This window comes from Papaver somniferum, chromosome 4 (genome assembly GCF_003573695.1).
Source record: "Papaver somniferum cultivar HN1 chromosome 4, ASM357369v1, whole genome shotgun sequence".
Classification (NCBI taxonomy): Eukaryota; Viridiplantae; Streptophyta; class Magnoliopsida; order Ranunculales; family Papaveraceae; genus Papaver; species Papaver somniferum.
In genome coordinates, this window is record NC_039361.1 from 111,862,273 (window position 1) to 111,883,823 (window position 21,551).

The window sequence follows — 21,551 nt, forward strand, 5'->3', positions numbered from 1 at the left end:
AGCGTCATTCCCGTTCTGGAAGGTGCATAGTCATGGAGCTTCGAGTGTTGCTGATAACTTGAAGGAGTTAATGCTCTCAATCTTACGGAGAACCGCTTGAATCTATACATGATCTCTCTACATAGTCAGGGAACAGTGAGTTTCATCGACGTCCTGAAGGCGTTAATGCTCTCAATATTACGGAGAACCGCCCAATCGTTCTTCTATATAGAGGGGGGTCTCTCTCATGTAGTCGGGGAACATCGAGTATCATCGACGTCCTGAAGGCGTTAATGCTCTCAATCTTACGGAGAACCGCCAAATTATGTTATTCTACATAAAGGGCATGATGAAATGCGAGGCATCGAACGCTCAGCTAGTGGAGGCTTTTCGAGAAACATATTCATCATGGCTCGTAAAATATGAATCGTCACATGCCTGAAAGCCGTGTCAGAAACATGCAGTATCATGATTTTACAGTTTTGACCTTTGTTGAAAAATCTACCATCAACAACAGCCTAGAAATATCAATCACCTCACAATAATCTTAATCGACTAGGGAAACAAGATATTGTGGAATCAGAAACGATGAGACGAAGGTGTTTGTGACTGTATGGGCTGTCGTAGGCTCAACAAATTCATAAATATATTTCTCACTAATTTAACTGGTAATATAGCGATAGTAAGAGATCGTTCCCATAGATAACTATGTAATTGATAGGTTATTTGTATCAGCAAAATAAAGTGAATAACAAAAGGGAGTTTTGGTTTTAAGATATAATTAAAAACAATAATAAAGAAAAGAGATGACCAAGGAATCCTTCGCCGTTACCAAGCGATAGCTGGATTAATATACTTATCTATCTTTCGTTAGAATCATTCATCACCAACCGTAGAATAACATCTAGATCAGTGTTATCCCCAAAACTCCTTCAATCACTGGATACGGAAGTTGTCGACTACCAGATTCTATCCAATGAACCACCAAGTAGTATATCACTCAAGGTGTAATCCAATCAAATGCTTTAAGATTTTTGAATTTAGGTTGATCCCAGTAGTTAAACTCTTAGATCAAGGTTTACTTGCTGGTGTTGTCTTCACACAAGATTCCTCCATGGAATCCCTCTGTAAGGTCTCGCGATTTATATTTGTGTAGAGAGTTAATCGACGATTACTTATCTCATAACTTCTACTAGCAATAGAACAATCAATAGACTAATCTAGTATGCATCCCAAATCAATCTAAGAATCACTCAATAAAAACTTGTTTTGGCCACAACTTTTTCATCCTAACTCGGAATAACCTCATTCTTTTTATATTTCAATTCACTTCAAGATAATGATGAGAAATCCTTAATTTGAATGAGTTAATCTCGTTATTTGTCCCTTCTCTTGATTTTGAGTGTTTTGCTCCTTTTCGTCGCACTTCTTCCACTTCTCTTGGACTTGGGCACTTGGAATACTTCTATTCCTAGCTCTTTTCAGCACTTTGTAGATCCTTTTTGGATGATTCACCTAATTGAGACAAATAAGAGAACACCGACGTAATAATACGAAAATATGCAAGAATAATAGCTAAAGCAAGTATGGAATGGACACTAAAATCATACGAATTATGCACTTATCAAATTCCCCCACACCTAGCTTTTGCTAGTCCTCGAGCAAACTAAATAAAGCTAATCCTAAATACAACAACTCCATGTTGTGAGGATACAGTTACTCTTAGCATGAATAACAGGTATTTAAACCCCTAGGTGTCCCTAGTGGACGAGTTATAGTCTCGTGATGGCTTACAAGAGGTATACCCGCAAAACCTACTCCAATTTCTCTCCTTGGAAGAACCACTAAGGATATACACAAAGTAAAAATCCAAATAATTAGCTTGCATAAGTTCTCTAGATGCAAACGTCCCACATACATTCCAACCATCACACACAGGAAATTACTTACGCATGACATTCAACCTGATTGGAAAACTCTACTAAGATAGTCATCGTACTTGTTGCAACATTTGCCACAACATTCGCATACTGAAATCACATGGATAGATAAGAATATGGAAATAGAAAAGTGAAATGTGCAATGTTAACTAAATGGAAAGATGTTACCCACAATACTTGTATGAATGTCATCAAAGGATATATATTTATAGCGCAATAGTTGAGAGAAGCACCCATTTAACTCGACCACATGATTAGATACTCTAAGCGCATGTTCCTTTTCAGCAAGTATGTGATAGTTGCATTGGATCCTGTGTTCTAGTATTTTCATATGCTATGTTCCTAGCCGAACTCTCAATATTGACATGACATGACGATCAATGCTCACTCTCAGCAGAGTAGCATGAATCTCCCGAAGTGCCAGTATTGGGACCTGCACAAAATACTCAGGCTACATCGCTCTCTGACAAAGAGATCAACGCGTTCACACACATAATGCTACCAAAGTTTCAAGAACCTCATCAATATTCTTTTGACTTGGTATATAATGATGATATGGTTTTTGTTTTTATCGACTATGATTAGTCCGAAATTCGGACCTATCATTTATTAATGTCGATAAATGAAGAGGAGCCTTATATATGTTTTTTTTTGTTTTTTTTTACGGCTCACTCTTTATGAGTGTAAGACAAATTTCTTATGCGGCTTTTATATACTCAACCAATGATTACCTTGCTACAACATCCACGGCAGTATTAGGATCCCACCAAATCACTTTAGAGAAACATATAACTGCAAAAATAAAAAGAAAGTGATTCAGTAATGATTAATAGCGAGGATGAATCTTTCAAATGACTACCATAGCTTAGTTTCGCATTCAATTATGAACGTATATTTAAGGATTGAAATAAATGGAACTTAATCTATAGCTGGAAGAACTTTTTCAACCTTAAGAGGTTTAGAGTGTCATCCTAAATAGCTCATAGTTAAAAAATGAAGTCTCAAGAATGCAAGAAATCAAAGAGTATTATTATTATGTGTATATGCAAATAGTAGATACTAAATGCTCCCCCACACTTAAACTCAACATTGTCCTCAATGTTTAAAACCGAAAATTCTGATTTCTTACATAACAGCCCTGAAAAACTCAAAAACTGTACAAATGGATAGGGAACTAGGAAAAACATCCTCAACGAAAGTTGTTCGCCTACGTCTTTTATATAAGGTGTCAAAAGGGCAGAGTATTTAGATAAATGTTCTCACATTTATGGGCTCCGGACTGACTGACATGCAATCTGAAAAAGTTCTGGAAAAATACCGAAACTCAGATGTCCAGGCCTATCGCTCCAACTTAACATGATCCAAATTAAGATTTTCTTTTTGGAAAATAAATATGAGTGTGTCCTCTTTAAAATTTAGGGTCAACCTCTCAAATCGGACTTCGTATGAAGTCTCGAAAGCTATTTTCGTAACAAGTACGCAGTCAGAATTTTCTGACGAAAATAGTTTCGCCAAAACTTTCACTATAGATATAGAACTTTGTAAAATCTAATATGGGAATGCAATATATGATATGAAAACTAAGAAAATTAAAAACAAATGGGATATAAATACAAAACCGATGGGTTGCCTCCCTCGCAGCGCTTGGTTTAACGTCGTCAGCCCGACGTTATTGTTATCGTCCATACACCAACAATCTGAAAATTTGGTAATCCTTCCAAATAAAAATGTACAATTCAAATAACAGCTTCACAAAAACATTAGCACAAAATATAAATATTGAAGCTATCGCTTTATTGAAGTTTCCCCCACACTTAGTCCTTTCTACACTCGGAAGTGGATAAAGAACATAGAATTCGGGAACTTCAAAAGGTTCCTCAGCTTGGTGAACCTGCACAATACTCGAATCAAACACATCAAGTGGTGGATACTTAGAAGCAAAATAATACGTTAAAATTTTAGAAGCACACAACTCCAATCCTAAGTGAGGTATTTTCTTAAAAGTTGGGTTAACAACTCTTTTAGAATCTACTTCAATCAGATGGAAAAGATCACTAGATATAGAATTAAGCAAAGGATTAGACAAACCTTGTACCGGATCCTCATCAATTATCTCAAGTGAATTATTTACCTCAAGTATATCGTGGTCCTCTATCGAACTATTATTATCTAGATCAATTGGGTCTTCCACGACTTCAATCAATTTGGTTTCGTTCTCAATCTCCATCTCTTCAACAACCTCGTCATCGGAATTGGAATCCTCTCCTAAAACGTCTAGTTCATTGATGCAACTCCTAATTTCTTCGTTTGAGTACTGATAGGCACATTTTTGTGTCTTATATAATCTCAATTGTATATATTATTAGTGCTCGATTTTATATTTATTATGGCTTTTTATGTCCCTGTAGGTATTTTTGGAGAAATACGCCGTTGCGGCGAAATTGGCTAAAAAAGTGGTTTTTGTGCTCGTGGGAGAAAATTACTATACGGACCCTCGATTTTGGATAAGGGGTAACCTATTTCCAGGCAGCTGCTAAAGGGAGAACAGCACAGGATAGGGGGACACCCACCTTCTTCGCGATTTGAATCAAAAAGAATTGGCGGGAAAAGATACCTCACGTCTGCAGATTTTGGACGTGAAGCTTTGGGCAGTTTTAAAGAGATTCAACACCGGAAATTGATTGGTTTGGACTTGATATTACTTAACAAGTTCATTAGAAGCAACTGGACCGATCAAATTGGTCTAGAATAGCCGGGAATTGGAATCAAAGTCAAATAAGGAAACACGGCTTCATGGGTTCAAAATTTTTTATTCAAGGAGATTAAAGGCAAGTAAACTCTTTCCAAAGATACATATATATCTAAGGAAGAGTTTGAGATAAGTGGGAAATCTCAGAAACGCGTAAAACAAATTTGGGAAGCGATTATTGTCGTGACTGCCAAGAAAGGAAAAATGGAATTTTGATGCGATTTGGGAAAGATTCAATGACCCTTTTGTGTATAAATAGGATGCTTAGGTCCCCTAGAAGAAAAACGAGGAGTTTGGGGTCGATAAGAGAGCTCAGTAGGCGAGAATCAGAGATTACATGAAGCCTGTCTTTGCTGCTGCTGCTGCTGAAGAACAGGCGTTGCAACGAAGAACATCGTCTCAAATTCGCAACAGTGCTACAGTATTCTCTCTGTAACAGCTGAACAGCCACATTTATCTTCAGTTAGCCACACCTCCTGTAACAGTGAACTCTGTAACGCCAGCACGTCGTTGCATATTCACTGAATCATATCATCTCTTCAATAAAAACAACTTTTGAGCCATGATTTATTCTTTTGAGCCTGTTTTTGATATGAGAAGCTAAACCCAAACACTGAGATGACGGAGGAAGCCCTATTTCACGCATGTGGTAATTCTAATAATTCTTCTATGACTATTTGCATTGATTTTTAATCGATTTATGATTTTTATTGAATGGATGTGATTTCATTTGATGTTGTATGCTTGGTCTATGTATTTTTGATACATCATGCTTTTTATTTACAGTCATTGCTTTTCAAAAATCTATTTTTGGCAAAGAACAAGAGTCCATATTTTTATTATTTGAACTATAATTGATTGGAATTATTATTTGAGTCGCATGAATGGAATTTGGTGGAATCCTGAGTCTCAGTCTCTCTCGACATTGTGACAAACTTTATTGTATATATTTTATTAAGTCTGAAATCGAATCTTACAAGTCCGAGTTTAAACGATACTCTTATTACCACTTTTTCTACAACAATTAAAATCACATCAAGTACGTTACACCATTTATAACAATAAATATGTCATACCCAATCTCCTCCTTTTTAATAGGCGAATGATCGTTATTATGATCCGGAGTTGGAATAATTGTATCATTGTTACAATAACTTTCGAGAGGTTGCTCATCTTCATCGGAGTCTTTGTCATCCATAGGAATTTCATAATCGTTTTGGTTTTGAGGCCAAACTTCTTCTTCATTCATTGTCTCGCTGAGTTGAGAAATGCGATTCTTCATGATATATATAGACCTTTGAAGTCCTTCGAGTGCATCTTTAGCCTTTTTGCTATGCTCATCCATATTATTCATAAATTGGAGCATTAGATTTTCCAGATTAGAAGAACCATTGTCATTACGAGCATAGCTATCCATATTCTGGTAGTGTTCATCCATACTTTGAATTTCCTGGTCCATTCTATGTATGCATCGCTGCAGCAGATCTGTCAGACTAGAAGAATCATGATTAGAAGCATAATTATCCTCCCATTCTCGTGGTTGTTCACATACATACCCGTCACAAGGTTTTTGATATGTATGAGAATAACAAAAAGATTCCGCAGGATATTGATCGTAACCAAAAGATTGGTTTTGATTATAACCATAGGATGGTTGGTAGTTTTCATATGAATGAGATTCAAAACCATATTGATTACCACCGTTGTATTTGTAATCTTGTGCTCCGTACATGTTATTTCCGTAAGGAAACATGACGACTCACAAGAACAAAAGAGAACAAAAATATAAAAACTAAAAACAGGCTAAACAAATAACAAATCAATTAGCGACTGCTCCCCGGCAGCGACGCCAAAATTTGTATGGGCTGTCGTAGGCTTAACAAATTAATTAATATATTTCCCACTAATTAACTGGTAATATAGCGGTAGTAAGAGATCGTTCCTACAGAGAGCTGTGTAATTGATAGGTTATTTGTATCAGCAAAATAAAGTGAATAACAAAAGGGGGTTTTGGTTTTAAGATATAATTCTCCATTTCCAAGCGATAGCTGGATTAATACACTTATCTATATTTCGTTAGAATCATTCATCACCAACCGTAGAATAACAGCTAGATCAATGTTATCCCCAAAACTCCTTCAATCACTGGATACAAAAGTTCTCGACTGCCATATTCTATCCAACGAACCACCAATTAGTAGATCACTCAAGGTGTAATCCAATCGAACGCTTTAAGCTTTTTGAATTTAGGTTGATCCCAGTAGTTAAAATCTTAGATCAAGGTTTACTTGATGGTGTTTTATTCACACACGATTCCTCCACAGAATTCCTCTGTAAGGTCTCGCGATTTCTACTTGTGTATAGAGTTAATCGACGATTACTTATCTCATAACTTCTACTAGCAATAGAACAATCAATAGACTAATCTAGTATGCATCCCAAATTAATCTAAGAATCACTCATAAACCCTAGATATGATAAATACAAACGATGATGATAAAAACTCTCAATAGGTTTGTATTAATAATAAAGCTTCACGCTTAGAACATTGAATTCATCCTTAATCAACAAAGGATTTAGCTACTCATATTACAAAGAAGATGAATAATGGTGGTTTCCTCCTAAGGGGTAAAACCTAGGTTTTTGATGTAGAACTTTTGATATGAGATCGATGATATTGATTTTACATAACCTAATACCTTTTTATAGGTTTACATTGCTTGGTCTCCAAGTATTTAGTTCGGTTCAAGAAACCCGACCCGAAATAATGAAATAACGACCCCAAACGTGCCCTTAGGCCTTCCAAGGTGTTAATACACGTTTTCCACTTGCTAAGTTCGCGAACCCAGTCCGCGAACTTCAAATTCCAGCAGATATTTTCGGAATTAAAGTGTGAAACCCGTCCGCGAACTTTACTGTCTTCGGTATTCAATAAAAGCTTGTTTTGGCCACAACTTCTTCATCCTAACTCGTAATAACCTCATTCTTTTTGCATTCTTTTTATATTTCAATTCTCTTAAAGATGATGATGAGAAATCCTTAATTTGAATGAGTTAATCTCGGTATTTGGCACTTCTCTTGATTTTGAGCGTTTTGCTCCTTTTCGTCGCACTTCTTCCACTTCTCTTGAACTTGGGAACTTGGAATACTTCTCTTCCTATCTATTTTCAGAAATTTGTATCTCCTTTTTGGATGATTCACCTAATTGAGACAAATAAGAGAAAACCAAAGTAAGAATACGAAAATATGCAAGAATAATAGTTAAAGCAAGTATGGAATGGACATTAAAATCATATGAATTATGCATTTACCAGTGACTACTATTCTATCTTACCTATTGGAGAAATTAATCTCAAGACAATCTTGATATTGTACTCAAATACGCTAGAAACATCAAGATCAGATCACACAACTACAGAGAAAATAATTGGGTCTGGCTTCACAATTCCAATGAAGTCTTTAAGTCGTTAACCTACAGGGTCTCGAGAGAAACCTAAGGTTAAAGGAGAATTGACTCTAGATTATACAACTAGTATCACACAGAAGGTGTGGGGATTAGGTTTCCCAGTTGCTAGAATTCTCCTTTATATAGTCTCCAAATCAGGGTTTGCAATCTAAGTTACCTTGGTAACAAAGCATCCAATATTCACCGTTAGATGAAAACCTGATTAGATTCAAGCTAATATCTTTCAACCGTTAGATCGAACTTAGCTTGTTATACACAAATGAAATGTAACTTCATTTAGGTTTGAGTAACCGTACCTAAACGTGTACACCTATTTGGTTTAACAATAGTTAACCAATGGTTGGCCATATGAGCACTTTCATATCAACTTTATTCATCTTCACCACAACTAGTTCAAATGACTCAAATTAACTAGTTTGAGGGTTGTTCAATTGCTTAGATCTCATAGAAGTATACAATACATAATCGAAGAAAAAAAGATTTTGATTCACTCGAATCGATTCATGAACATTATAGCTACGGTTTGCAAAGATTGCATTCCTTAATTTTTAAATGTCTTAGTTCACGAATAAACCGTTTTTAGAAAATAACCCACTTAAGTACGCATACGGGTATGCATACTTAATTACCCGGATTGAGCTTGTTTTTGGTTCACAAACTCCAGCAGAAATTCACGGGATGTGAAATTCCGACAGTGCGCAGACTTGATTCCGGTCATCCTAAACCAGTAAAGTACGCATACTTTGGTTCAAGGATTTTGGACTTACACATACAATGTTTATATCCATTCAAGGTTATATATTCTAAACTCTCATTTCAGCCATTGAAACATACATGGTATTTCTGTTCACTTCCCTATGTTCCTGGAGCACCCCCACTTCATCCTTCACAAGTAACAACCGTGCCAACTTGTCGCGTTTAAACAATGCTATGGCCAGCACAGGTATAGGCGCTAAAGTCAAAACATAACCATGAATGAGGCAGGCCATTTGAGTGGAATACAGGCGGCAAAAAAACGAGTCATCAAGAGAATAAAATTCGGGTTAGGAGTGATAATGATGCTGAGGATGACTGACCATCTATATATAGATGGAATGATTCCATAAATGTTGCAGTAACTGTACAAATCTACCAATGCATGTCAAGATATACAACAACCCATATGAATGATGAAAACTCCAAGGTGGTACCATTAAGAGGTAACAATCACAAGTGCAAGGGATAAAAATCAAGGTTGGACCATCCTGCAGATCGTCACGCCAAAATCCCTGGGAGGATGGAATCAGACTAAGCGGCCGAGTAGAGGCAGTTTGAGAATTCTCTTGGGGACTTGGTGATCGAGAGAGGGGCCTAGAACAGAATTAAAAATGACTATCGGGTTATTTAACAATTAATCTAATAATCAGGGGACTAATGTTGATACATGAAAATGGTAACCCCTTAGCAGGGGTAAGGTGCCCCTAAAGGTAGGATGAGCCCACCATGGAACATAGGGGACTTGGGGACTAAGGCCCAACTCCAATAGGATATATCCATAAAAAGGACAAAGAGGGGATTATTGGAGAAGTGGAAGATCACAATAGGAGGAATGACAATAGTTATAAATAAGAAAGCTTCCATGACATGTGGCATGATGTCATGAGAAGAATAGTTTTTGTGAAAATCCTATAAAAGGAAGGACATATTACAATGGAAAGTAAGATCTCTCTCATACTATTATAGGAAAAGGTGTTGTCATTGCTGTGAGTAGGACGTGTAGGACCAAATTCATATTCACCCCTTAACAATGGTCCATATTGGGATCAAGCTAAAACGATTTGGTCTATGAGCCGAGTGATTACGGTAATTGCCTTTCTTGGTTTAACACGATTTACAAGGCCAATATTGCTATGCAACCGGAATATTTGGATGTTGTGGGTTTCCAATCTATAGGTGGATTCCTCTTAGTGATGATTATATTCCTTCCCAACCTCCACCAGGGACAGATGATGTATTTTTATATCCTGGTCAGAGTTCATCGTCGGTTATGCCACCATTTTCTTAGGACGTACAAACTATTTACTCGTCTGTAAATATTGTTATTGTTCCAATAGATCCTCCTAGTAGTATCGAACGAACTTATCTTTATTGGGGGGTACAAGCTGAAAAAGCAGGGTTCTAACAACCACATCTAATATTTCGCTCAGTAATCTGTATGGACTAACTCCAATATACTTTTAAGAAAATCAACTAGACAGTCAGACTCAATCTTAATAAAAGTATATCAAAGAGTTATATTGATGTGTTTTCAAAGTTGTTGTAGTAGTATGATTCGTTCAAGACTTGTGAAAGCGGATTTTTAGATTTTTTTTAATAAATAAAAATAGCGAACTAAATTAAAAAGATGTTGTGAAAATTATGGAGAGAATAGGGCTAGGATTCCACCATTGGTTGATATTAGTGATTTAATAAAACAATAATTATGCAACTCAACATTCAAATTGATTCTAATAGTATTGCCAGGACATGTAGATTTCCAAAAGAATAGATGTTAATCCCAGCATAGAATATCAAAACCCTAAAGCAAGCATATTCTATCAAGAGAAAATACACCTAACTAATCAAAATCATATAAACAGTTTTTAGTTCAATGCAAAATTCATAATAGAGTTGTTGTAATTAATTAATAGAAACATATCACTTTTACCGAAACAACGGCTTCCTCCATAGCCCCAAGGATGGGTTTAGCTCATCATGATGCTGGAAACACGCTCAAAAGTTGATTTCATTGCTCAAAGTAGGTGTACAAATGATAAATGGAGAAAATGATGAAAATTGGGTGTTTGCAACGTTTATAATTGTTGCAAAACACTGTTACAAAGAACGATAGAAAAGAACTGTTGTTGTTGTAACTCTGCGACCCTCGCGTGGCTGTCGTTGTCACTGTTCATAAACGACTGCCTCTGGTGGTCTTTTGTTCTTCGTGTTCTTGGTGCAGCAGCAGAAACAGAGTTCTGAAAACTCTTGATTCTGGCCTCCTGAGCTCTCCTCTCGACCGCAAACTCTCCATCCCCCTTCTCTATGATCCCAGCAATCTATTTATACTCCCCAGCCTCATTTAATCACGCCATAATTCTCAATATTCTTCATTGAACTCGGGCAGTAAAGAAAATATTTTGGGAATATTTTCTTCCCTGATTTAGCTTCTCACGCGTTTCTACATCTGCAAAATCTATTTATTTATCTTTGTCAAGGTCCAAAGTGTTGCTCGAGTCATCAAACATGAGCAGAACACGTTTAAATTCTCCAAAAAAACTCATGCAATCCCGTGAATTGTTTCTCTCATGCACGTGCTGTCCTGTTTTCTTCTCACGGATTTTTCAGCCAAATTTGATCGAAACAAACACCCATACCAGCTCTGTTAGGACATATCACAACTACCCATGAAGTTTCAGCGATTGAATCGCACAAAAACTCCTCCAAAATCCGATCGAAAAATCTGCCAGTGAATGGAAATATTTTCCCGCCAAAACCTTTTTTTGAAATGTTGAAGATGAAGTGCCCCTATCCTTTTCTGGGGTGCGAATAGCAGATGGGTGCTGAGGACAAATTTGGGTGCTGAGGATGAATTTGGGCTACGCATAACCTTGGGTGTCCCTTAGCCAAATATGGGGTCCGTATAGCAAATGTCCTCCAGGGGTCCAAATAGCACTTTTTGGGCAACTTTTTCCGCACAAGTGTATTTCTCCAAAAACACCTACACAAACATAAAAACACCATAATAAGTACAAAATCAAGCACTAGCAATAGAGACACTGAGGAAAATTCAGACACAAAAATGTGTCTATCAAATACCCCCGAACTTATTATTTGCTAGTCCTCGAGCAAATCTAATATAGGAAATAAAAATGACTACACTTAGCACGTGCAGCAAGACGTTAAACCACTAGGTGGCCCTAGTGGCGGAGTGTTGTCTCTGGAGGGTTTACCAGAGGTGTACCCACAAAACCTTTACTCCAGACCCTAGCTATCTACGCAGAACCTTGGAAGGAACTAAAGAATCTCCTTGGTTGGCATACTCTCATTGATTACAGGAGGAAGTACCCTGATGCGAAATTCCAATTGTTGTACACGAGTTTGCACTCAGCATACTAAAATTCATATATAAGTGACAGAGCTCTACTCAGATAGTTTCTGTATATCATAACCGGAGTCAACCAATCACATGGAAAGATTAAGAAGATGGATAAAGAGATGGTTAAAAGTGAACGGTGTTTCCCATATCTGTCTGAAGGCCTCTGCCAAGGTGAACCTATCCTAATGGACTGAGATACCGGTCTGACTAATATCAACACAACTGGCATATACAAGGGGACCAGTGGTCGATAAACCTAACTCTAGGTCAACACAACTGGCATATACAAGGGCACCAGTGGTCGACTTTATTGAATTTATTCCGGTTGGTCTAATGGTCTGGTTTTTTTTTTTTTTTTTTGTGTATCTCAATCACTCTATTCCACCCTAGCAAAGGTAACAACTTGAATCGTGTGCCCCACCAAATCACTTAAAAAAATAAAAACAGAAGGATTAGGATTCAACGAGATATGGGAAACTACCATTTTTTTTTTAATTCCTAACACCTGAGCTCTGTGCTTTTATGAATAGACTCTTTAAGATGTTTCCATCTAATCAATGGTTTCCTCAACTCCTACACCCAAGATGTCCCACCTTAGATTGGTTAGTGCAACCTTAATAAGCATAAATTTCTAGGCTCTGGATGTTATTGTTTGCAGCTAAGAGCTAACAAAAGTTTCTTCTTTCTTCCCCACCCCCAAACTAAATCTAACATTGTCCTCAATGTTCTAAAGATGAAATGAAATAAGAACAAGAATAATAAGTTACTGTACCCCTCCACTTTGATGGATGGAAAAAGAAATAAGGAAGGATATTACCGTAAGCATGAGTACCTCCCAGTAAATGCTAAATTTAAAGTCTTTAGCTAGACATCAAATACCTCAAAAATGATTGTCACCTTCCAAAGTCATATATCAATAGTCGAAACAATTGTGGGTCCATAAGACCAAATAGAGCTGACACCAGTATGAGACAACTGTACTGATTCAGAAAAATGAAAAGAAGGAGCACGTCCTCATCTAAGGTTTCTATCAAGACAACTGGGTTTATCTGCGGCGCGTAATTGAACTTCATATGTGTGTCTCGATAAATAGATTCATCCGAAAAACGGGTCTCTAATACCTGGGTTACCTCCTGGACAGTATCAGGAGGATTGGGTTGCGGAGTATGAAAATACTCAAGTAATATCTCAGATGTATAAGGCTCGAGTCCCAAGTTAGGGACTCTAATTAGGTATACAATACAATCACAAGAACCATCACTACCCCCGAACTTAGGGTTCATAGACAAACCTCTAACTATTTCTTGAATTTCCGGATCTTCAGAGTCCTTAAAATACTCAAGAGATTCTTCTAGTTCTCTACCCCCAAACTTAGGGTCATCATTATCCTTAGAAAAACCTAAAACTATTGTCTGAATTTCTGGGTCCATAGAATCTTTAAAATACTCAAGAGATTCTTCTAAAGATTGATCACATATCTGATCTAAGAGAATGGTTTCCTCAAAATCATCTAAAGAATCTACCAGTAAAGTGTCAAGCAAATTATCCTGAACCAAATCCTGAACTAAAGTGCTAATCATATTCACTTCTTCTAAATCATCGTTCTCAGAAGGTTGTCTAGTAACATTAAAGAAATTTAGTTCAGTGGTCATATTACCAAAGGATATGTTCATAAGCCCAGTCCTACAGTTGATGACAGCGTTAGCTGTGGCTAAAAATGGGCGACCTAAAATCACTGGGATTTGACGACTTGGGTCCTGAACAGGCTGGGTGTCTAGAACAACAAAATCCACGGGATAAATAAACTTATCAACCTCAATCAGAACATCCTCTATGACACCACGAGGGACTTTGACAGAACTATCAGCTAATTGTAGTGTCATTTTAGTTGGTTTCAACTTACCAAGACCTAGCTGGGTGTATACATGATACGGGAGTAAGTTAACACTTGCTCATAAGTCAAGTAAAGCTTTATCGACCATGTGATCACAAATCACACAAGATATGGTGGGGCATCCAGGATCCTTATATTTAGGGGGTGTTTGTTTCAGAATAATGGAACTTACCTGACCAGCTAAAAAAGATTTCTTATGGACATTAAGCTTACGCTTTCATGTACAAAGATCTTTAAGGAACTTGGCATAAGCAGGCATCTGCCTAATTGCTTCTAATAGCAGAATGTTGATGTTCACCTGCTTAAATGTTTCCATTATCTCGTTGAAAGTCGACTCCTTCTTTGTTGGGTCTAATAAATGTGGATATGGGGCTCTAGGCACAAAAGTAGGCCTATCAGGAATTTCTTGGGAATCCTTAGAGACTGTTTCAGTTTCCTCGTCTACGGGCTCCTCTTGGGAAGTAGAAGGTGGAACTACAGTATGTCCACTAGGCATGGATACCTTATTGTCTACCGTTTTCCCACTTCTAAGGGTTGTTATCGAGTTCACATGGTTTGATGATTTCTCACCAGCTAAAGATATTTGATGGACTCCCCTAGGGTTGGGTTGTGGTTGACTAGGAAACTTTCCTTTTTCTCTCAATGTCTCATTTATCTGACTAACCTGGGTTTTCAACTCGGAAATATCCTGAGACTTGGCCTGACCTATTATTTTATTTTCTTCTAAACCTTGAGCAACATATTGCTGAAACTGCACAGTGTTACGAGTTAACAAAGCAAGAGACTCTTCTAGACTCATAATGTTCTTATCCGAAGGGTTCTGAAACTGTGCCAGAGCTGAAGGATTCTTAGTATAGCCAAAACCTGGGGGAACCTAAGCATTACTAGACTGACCTTGATTCTGGCCCTTGGACCAAGAAAGGTTTGGATGGTTTCTCCAGCCAGGGTTATAGGTTTCTGAATATGGGTCAAACTTCTGTTGGTTATCAAACCTAGTGTTGTTATAAAGAGCATTGGCTTGCTCTTCAACAGCATGGCCTTCCCAAAAAGGCTCATTTCTTCCACTACCACTACTAGAATGACCTAATTCTAAGGCTTATAACCTTTTGGCTATAGCTGCTATTTTGGCATCTGACTCATAAGATCCTTCTACCCTATTAACATTTCCTCTACTTAGAAGAATTATTTTCTGGGTTTCCCTACTATTTTCCCATTGTTGGGTCTTATCGGCGATTTTATTCAAAAATGTCATCGCTTCATCAACAGTTTTATTCTGAAACCCACCTGTGCATAAGGACTCAACCATGGTTGTTGTTGAATAATCTAAACCCTCGTAGAGGATCTGAACTAACCTAACCTTCCCTAACATGAAAATAGGGGTTCTCATTCTCCTTCCCTATAAACATTGGGAGCATCTGTAAAGTCCCAGGTTTCAGTTCATAATTTGCCTCGGTTTCTGCTAACTTGATACAAGACGGACGAGAGGTCCTAGTTGGGTTTAGCAAAGCTTTCAAAGTTGTCATTTCTGGCACTACCAAAGGACTAGGAGTACTAGGGGTACTTTCCTCACGAAGAGACAGATTCTCAAAACTGAAGTTTCCAAAAATGGGGCTCTCAAAAGAAGAGTCTTCGAGCTCCCCGCCTTCACAAGAAGAACTACTAGGTTTGTCACTAATCAAACGACCTAGAGTGTTTCTTTTCCAAGCCCGTTTAAAAACTTCGGGCATACACTAGAAAACAAAATCAAAAAGAAAAGTCCTAAAACGGAAGGGATGTTCTATGCAAACACAAACAAGGCTGACTCCACCACAGCAAACCTACTGATTTCTAGCAAACAAAAAGCATGATGGCTCCACTTAGATTATTTCTAGACCAGCTTCTAATCCTTCGAACGGGAATTCGTTACAATTTAAGCAAACCCCTCTGGAACCAATCCGAGTCAAAGTAAGTTGAATAGAGGCGAGGGAAGCTCGGTGGAGCTTTGATACCCAAGGCCTCACCGGTATTACAAGGCGGCGCAGTCACGCACTCAACTTACAGAAACCGTCAAGAACTTCGAAGTATGCTTAAAAGAGTAACCAATATTTTTCCAATGACTTTCCTGTTAAGCTCGTTACCCTATTGGTCTCGTTCTAGTCAAAATTTTAGTCTAAGGTTCGCATTTGGTGTCGTTTTCCTAAGGCGGGCAAGAAGAGAACGGTGATGAAATCCGAACCCTTATCTTGTATGGCCAGTCCTTGCCCTTTACTAGGAAATTAAAGCAGCCGTTTTCAAGTCCTCAACATATATGCATACGAAGGAAGACAGTAACTCGCTGACAGGGGATTCGCGAGTGTTTCGACAAACTTACCTCCCGTACCAGACGGGGGATGAACCTTTGTAGTCGAATCGGGCCACGACTCCTATGTCATGTACGAACCCGAGGGGCCGAGGTGATATCGTAATCGCCGTCCTTCTTTGCAAAAAATTTATATTTAAACTACCCTTCCGTAGGGTTTAAAAATAATGTCCCAAAATTTAAAGTCCAAAGTCCCAAAATATAAAGTGCAAAAGAAAAAGAAAGTCTAAAAAAATAAAAATCTACAAAAATAAAAATGTCTCTCTTTTTTTTTCTCTCTTTTTTTATAAAAAAGAACTTCTTCTTTCGCTCCGTTCGCTTTGCCTTTTACTCCAGTCTTAAAATATTCACCAAAAGCTTTGGCAAAATTTTCTTTCGCTCCAAATTCCAAAATCTGAAAGAAAAGGACAAAAACCCAAAAACGTAAAGAAGAACAAATAAAAAAAATCTAAAAACTCTAGCCTAAAGACAAGTCCGCGTCGGCGGCGCCAAAAGTTTGATGTGTTTTCGAAGTTGTTGTAGTAGTATGATTCGTTCAAGACTCTTGAAAGCGGATTTTTAGATTTTTTTTAATAAATAAAAATAGCGAACTAAATTAAAATGATGTTGTGAAAATTATGGAGAGAATAGGGCTAGGATTCCACCATTGGTTGATATTAGTGATTTAATAAAACAATAATTATGCAACTCAACATTCAAATTGATTCTAATAGTATTGCCTAGACATGTAGATTTCCAAAAGAATAGATGTTAATCCAAGCATATTCTATCAAGAGAAAATACACCCAACTAATCAAAATCATATAAACAATTTTTAGTTCAATGCAAAAATCATAATAGAGTTGTTGTAATTAATTAATAGAAATATATCACTTTTACCGAAACAACGGCTTCCTCCATAGCCTCAAGGATTGGGTTTAGCTCGTCATGATGTTGGAAACATGCTCAAAAGTTGATTTCATTGCTCAAAGTAGGTGTACAAATGATGAAATGGAGAAAATGATGAAAATTGGGTGTTTGCAACGTTTATAATTGTTGCAAAACACTGTTACAAAGAACGATAGAAAAGAACTGCTGTTGTTGTAACTCTGCGACCCTCGGGTGGTTGTCGTTGTCACTGTTCATAAACGGCTGCCTCTAGTGGTCTTTTGTTCTTCGTGTTCTTGGTGCAACAGCAGAAACAGAGTTCTGAAAACTCTTGATTCTGGCCTCATGAGCTCTCCTCTCGACCCCAAACTCTCTGTCCCCCTTCTCTATGATCCCAGCAATCTATTTATACTCCCCAGCCTCATTTAATCACGCCATAATTCTCAATATTCTTCATTGAACTCGGGCAGTAAAGAAAATATTATAGGAATATTTTCTTCCCTGATTTAGCTTCTCACGCGTTTCTACATCTGCAAAATCTCCATATTTATCTTTGTCAAGGTCCAAAGTGTTGCTCGAGTCATCAAACATGAGCAGAACACGTTTAACTTCTCTAGAAACTCATGCAATCTCGTGAACTGTTCCTCTCATGCACGTGTTGTCCTGTTTTCTTTTCACGGATTTTTCAGCCAAATTTGATCGAAACAAACAACCATACCAACTCTGTTAGGACATATCACAACTACCTATGAAGTTTCAGCGATTGAATCGCATAAAAACTCCTCCAAAATCCGACCAAAAAATCTGCTAGTGAATGGAAATATTTTTCCGCCAAAACATTTTTTGAAATGTTGAAGATGAAGTGCCCCTATCCTTTTCTGGGGTGCGAATAGCAGATGGGTGCTGAGGATGAATTTGGGCTACGCATAACCTTGGGTGTCCCTTAGACAAATCCGGGGTTCGTATAGAAAATGTCCTCTAGGGGTCCAAATAGCACTTTTTGAGCAACTTTTTCCGCACAAGTGTATTTCTCCAAAAACACCTACACAAACATAAAAACACCATAATAAGTACAAAATCAAGCACTAGCAATAGAGACACTGAGGACAATTCAGACACAAAAATGTGTCTATCATATATCTCACTTTCTCGATTCAATACTTACTCAAGAAAATAGAAATCTGCGAGTCTAATTGAATACAAGAGAAATCACTTGAATGGTACTAAAGACCAATGTTCAAGGATCAATCAATTTCAATCAACAACCAAAGGTTGGATTTCCCAATTGATCGATTCAACGCACAACCTGTGATATTTCAATTATATAACAAAATATAATGCGGAAAAGAAATAACACAGAAACCAGAAGTTTTGTTAACGAGGAAACTTCAAATGCAGAAAAACCTCAGGACCTAATTTAGATTGAACACACACTGTATTAAGCCTCTATAGACACTATCCTACTACAAACTAACTTCGGTCTGGACTGTAGTTGAACCCCAATCAATCTCACACTGATCCAAGGTACAGTTGCGCTCCTTACGTCCCTGATCCCAGCAGGATACTACGCACTTGATTCCCTTAGCTGATCTCACCCACAACTAAGAGTTGCTACGACCCAAAGTCGAAGACTTTAATAAACAAATTTGTATCACTCAGAAAAGTCTACGGTAATAGATAAATCAGTCTCCCACAGAAATACCTACGATTTTTGTTATGTCTTTTGATAAATCAAGGTGAACAGGAACCAACTGATAACCCGGGCTTATATTCCCGAAGAACAGCCTAGAATTATTAATCACCTCACAATAATCTTAATCGAATAGTGAAATAAGATATTGCGGAATCACAAACGATGAGACTAAGATGCTTGTGTCTTCTTTTATATCTTGCATGTCGGAGAAATAAATCTCAAGCCAATCTTACGATTGTACTCAAATACGATAGAAACAGCAAGATCAAATCACATAACTACAAGAAAAGTAGTACCGGTCTGGCTTCAAAATCCCAATGAAGTATTCAAGTCGTTAACCTACATGGTCTCGATAGAAACCTAAGGTTAAAGGAGAATCGACTCTAGCTAATACAACTAGTATCACACAGGAGGTGTGGGGATTAGGTTTCCCAGTTGCTAGAGTTCTCCTTTGTATAGTCTTTCAAATCAGGGTTTGAAATCAATGTTAGCTTAGTGACAAAGCATTTAATATTTACCCTTAGATTAAAACCTGATTAGATTCAAGATAATATCTTTCAACCGTTAGATCGAAACTTAGCTTGTTACACACAAATGAAATGCACGTTTGTTCAGGCTTGTATAACCGTACCCAAACATGTATATCTAGTTGGTTCAACAGTAGTTGTTAGAGCATTGCTCGGTTGAACCCACTAGCGTTGGAATGTCAATTTAGTTGTCAATTTTAGTTGCAAAAATGCATTCTTGATTTAGCATACCAAAGATAGTTTCGGACTTATATTAGTTCTAAGAAGTTGAATCGAAGCTATCCTTAAAGGATGAAGATTGGAGACTACAAGAAGACATCAACAAAGGTATGTGATTGATTTCATTTGGATTCCTGTTCAATTCTATCTTTCGAATCTATCGAGATAAATGCTCACTCTATGGAACAATACTTATGACGGTAAATGTGCATTTATGTATATATACTTGAGGTTATTTGATTCATGACCTTGGTGACAATAACCTTTATCCCTGGAAAGGTTCTCATGTTATCGTGAATGAGCTTACGAATTCAACGAGCTAAGAATCACTCAATTCCAAATTATAACGATCAAGTTATGAGTGATTTATTAAAGTAACAGTTATAAGTGGTGTTTTAACTGTTACAGTTCGTTAGTAGGAAACAATCCATGGACAGTTTGTAACGGTTCACGAACTTGGGCCCAATTACGTGACTAGAAGTCTTTCTTAGTCAAATTGGTGATGTTTCCTTATCTAGGCAAGATGGATATTAATCCAAACATATTTGATTACCATATTAAAGTGTTTGTGATAACTTTTAATTCCTTCCTAAGTTGAAATGTGATTTATTCACATAAATACAATATTTGCTAATTAATTATTTATTTAATTATTTGGCAAGAGTTTGTAACTTAGGAAAGACTCCCAAAATTAGGAGAGTCTTGAAAAAGGAAAATAGCTTTGCGTAGCTTCCAAGTTATTGTTCACTATAAATAAAGGGTTCATGAGTGTTACACGTTTTCATCCCCTTTGGAAAATTGGTGTAAGCTTCATAAGGTTGTTTTCCAAGTCTTCTGTTCTTCGTGAATAAGAGTGAGATAAAAGTCTTTGTATTGGGGATCACAAAGCCGAGTTGGATTGATCTTCGTGATTGATTACACAGCTTGTAATCTAGGTTTTTCACCTCTTGTCTATTCTAAGGTTTTCTCTTCTGATATAAAACCATTCAAGAGTTGTTGATCATAAACCCTAGGTTTTGATAGATTTCAGTTTCCGATCGTATACCAACAATTGTTAGTTAAAATCGAAAGCTAGAAAGAAAACTTTGATTAAAGTATCTCGTAAAAATTCTTAAGAAGTTTTAAACAAGATATCTCTAGATTTATTCTAGTTGTTCTTATTGTAGAATCATTAGGTTTCTCTTCCTTTATTGAAGAGTATAATAATCCCTAAACTATAAGTTTGTTTTGATATTAATTTTACTTAGTAATTGTTTTTATAAAAATAAACACAAGATTTCAAAAACCTTGATTTACATCTAAATGGAAATCAAATCGGTACTTTGTGCAAACAAAATATCGAATCGTATCAATCGTGTTGTTGTATTTTCTAAAGAGAGCCTTGGGTTCTGCTAGAAGATTTACGAGAAAAATTCCTAAAGACAATTGGTGTTTTTCTAGGAGTTTTTTCTGAAGAAGGTATTACATCTAGTCCGAATAGGTAGTACGAAATTGGTGTAACAGCTTATAATCAGTGTGTGTTCATTCTGGACTAGGTCCTGGGGTTTTTCTACATTTACGGTTTCCTCGTTAACAAAATTTCTGGTGTCTGTGTTATTTCTTTTCCGCATTATATTTGTTTATATAATTTAAATATCACAGGTTGTACGTAAGTTCAATCAATTGTGAATCCGACCTTTGGGTTGTTGATTAAATTGATTGACACTTGGATATTGGTTTTTGATACCGTCCGAGTTATTTCTTATATTCAATCGGGCTCGCAAAT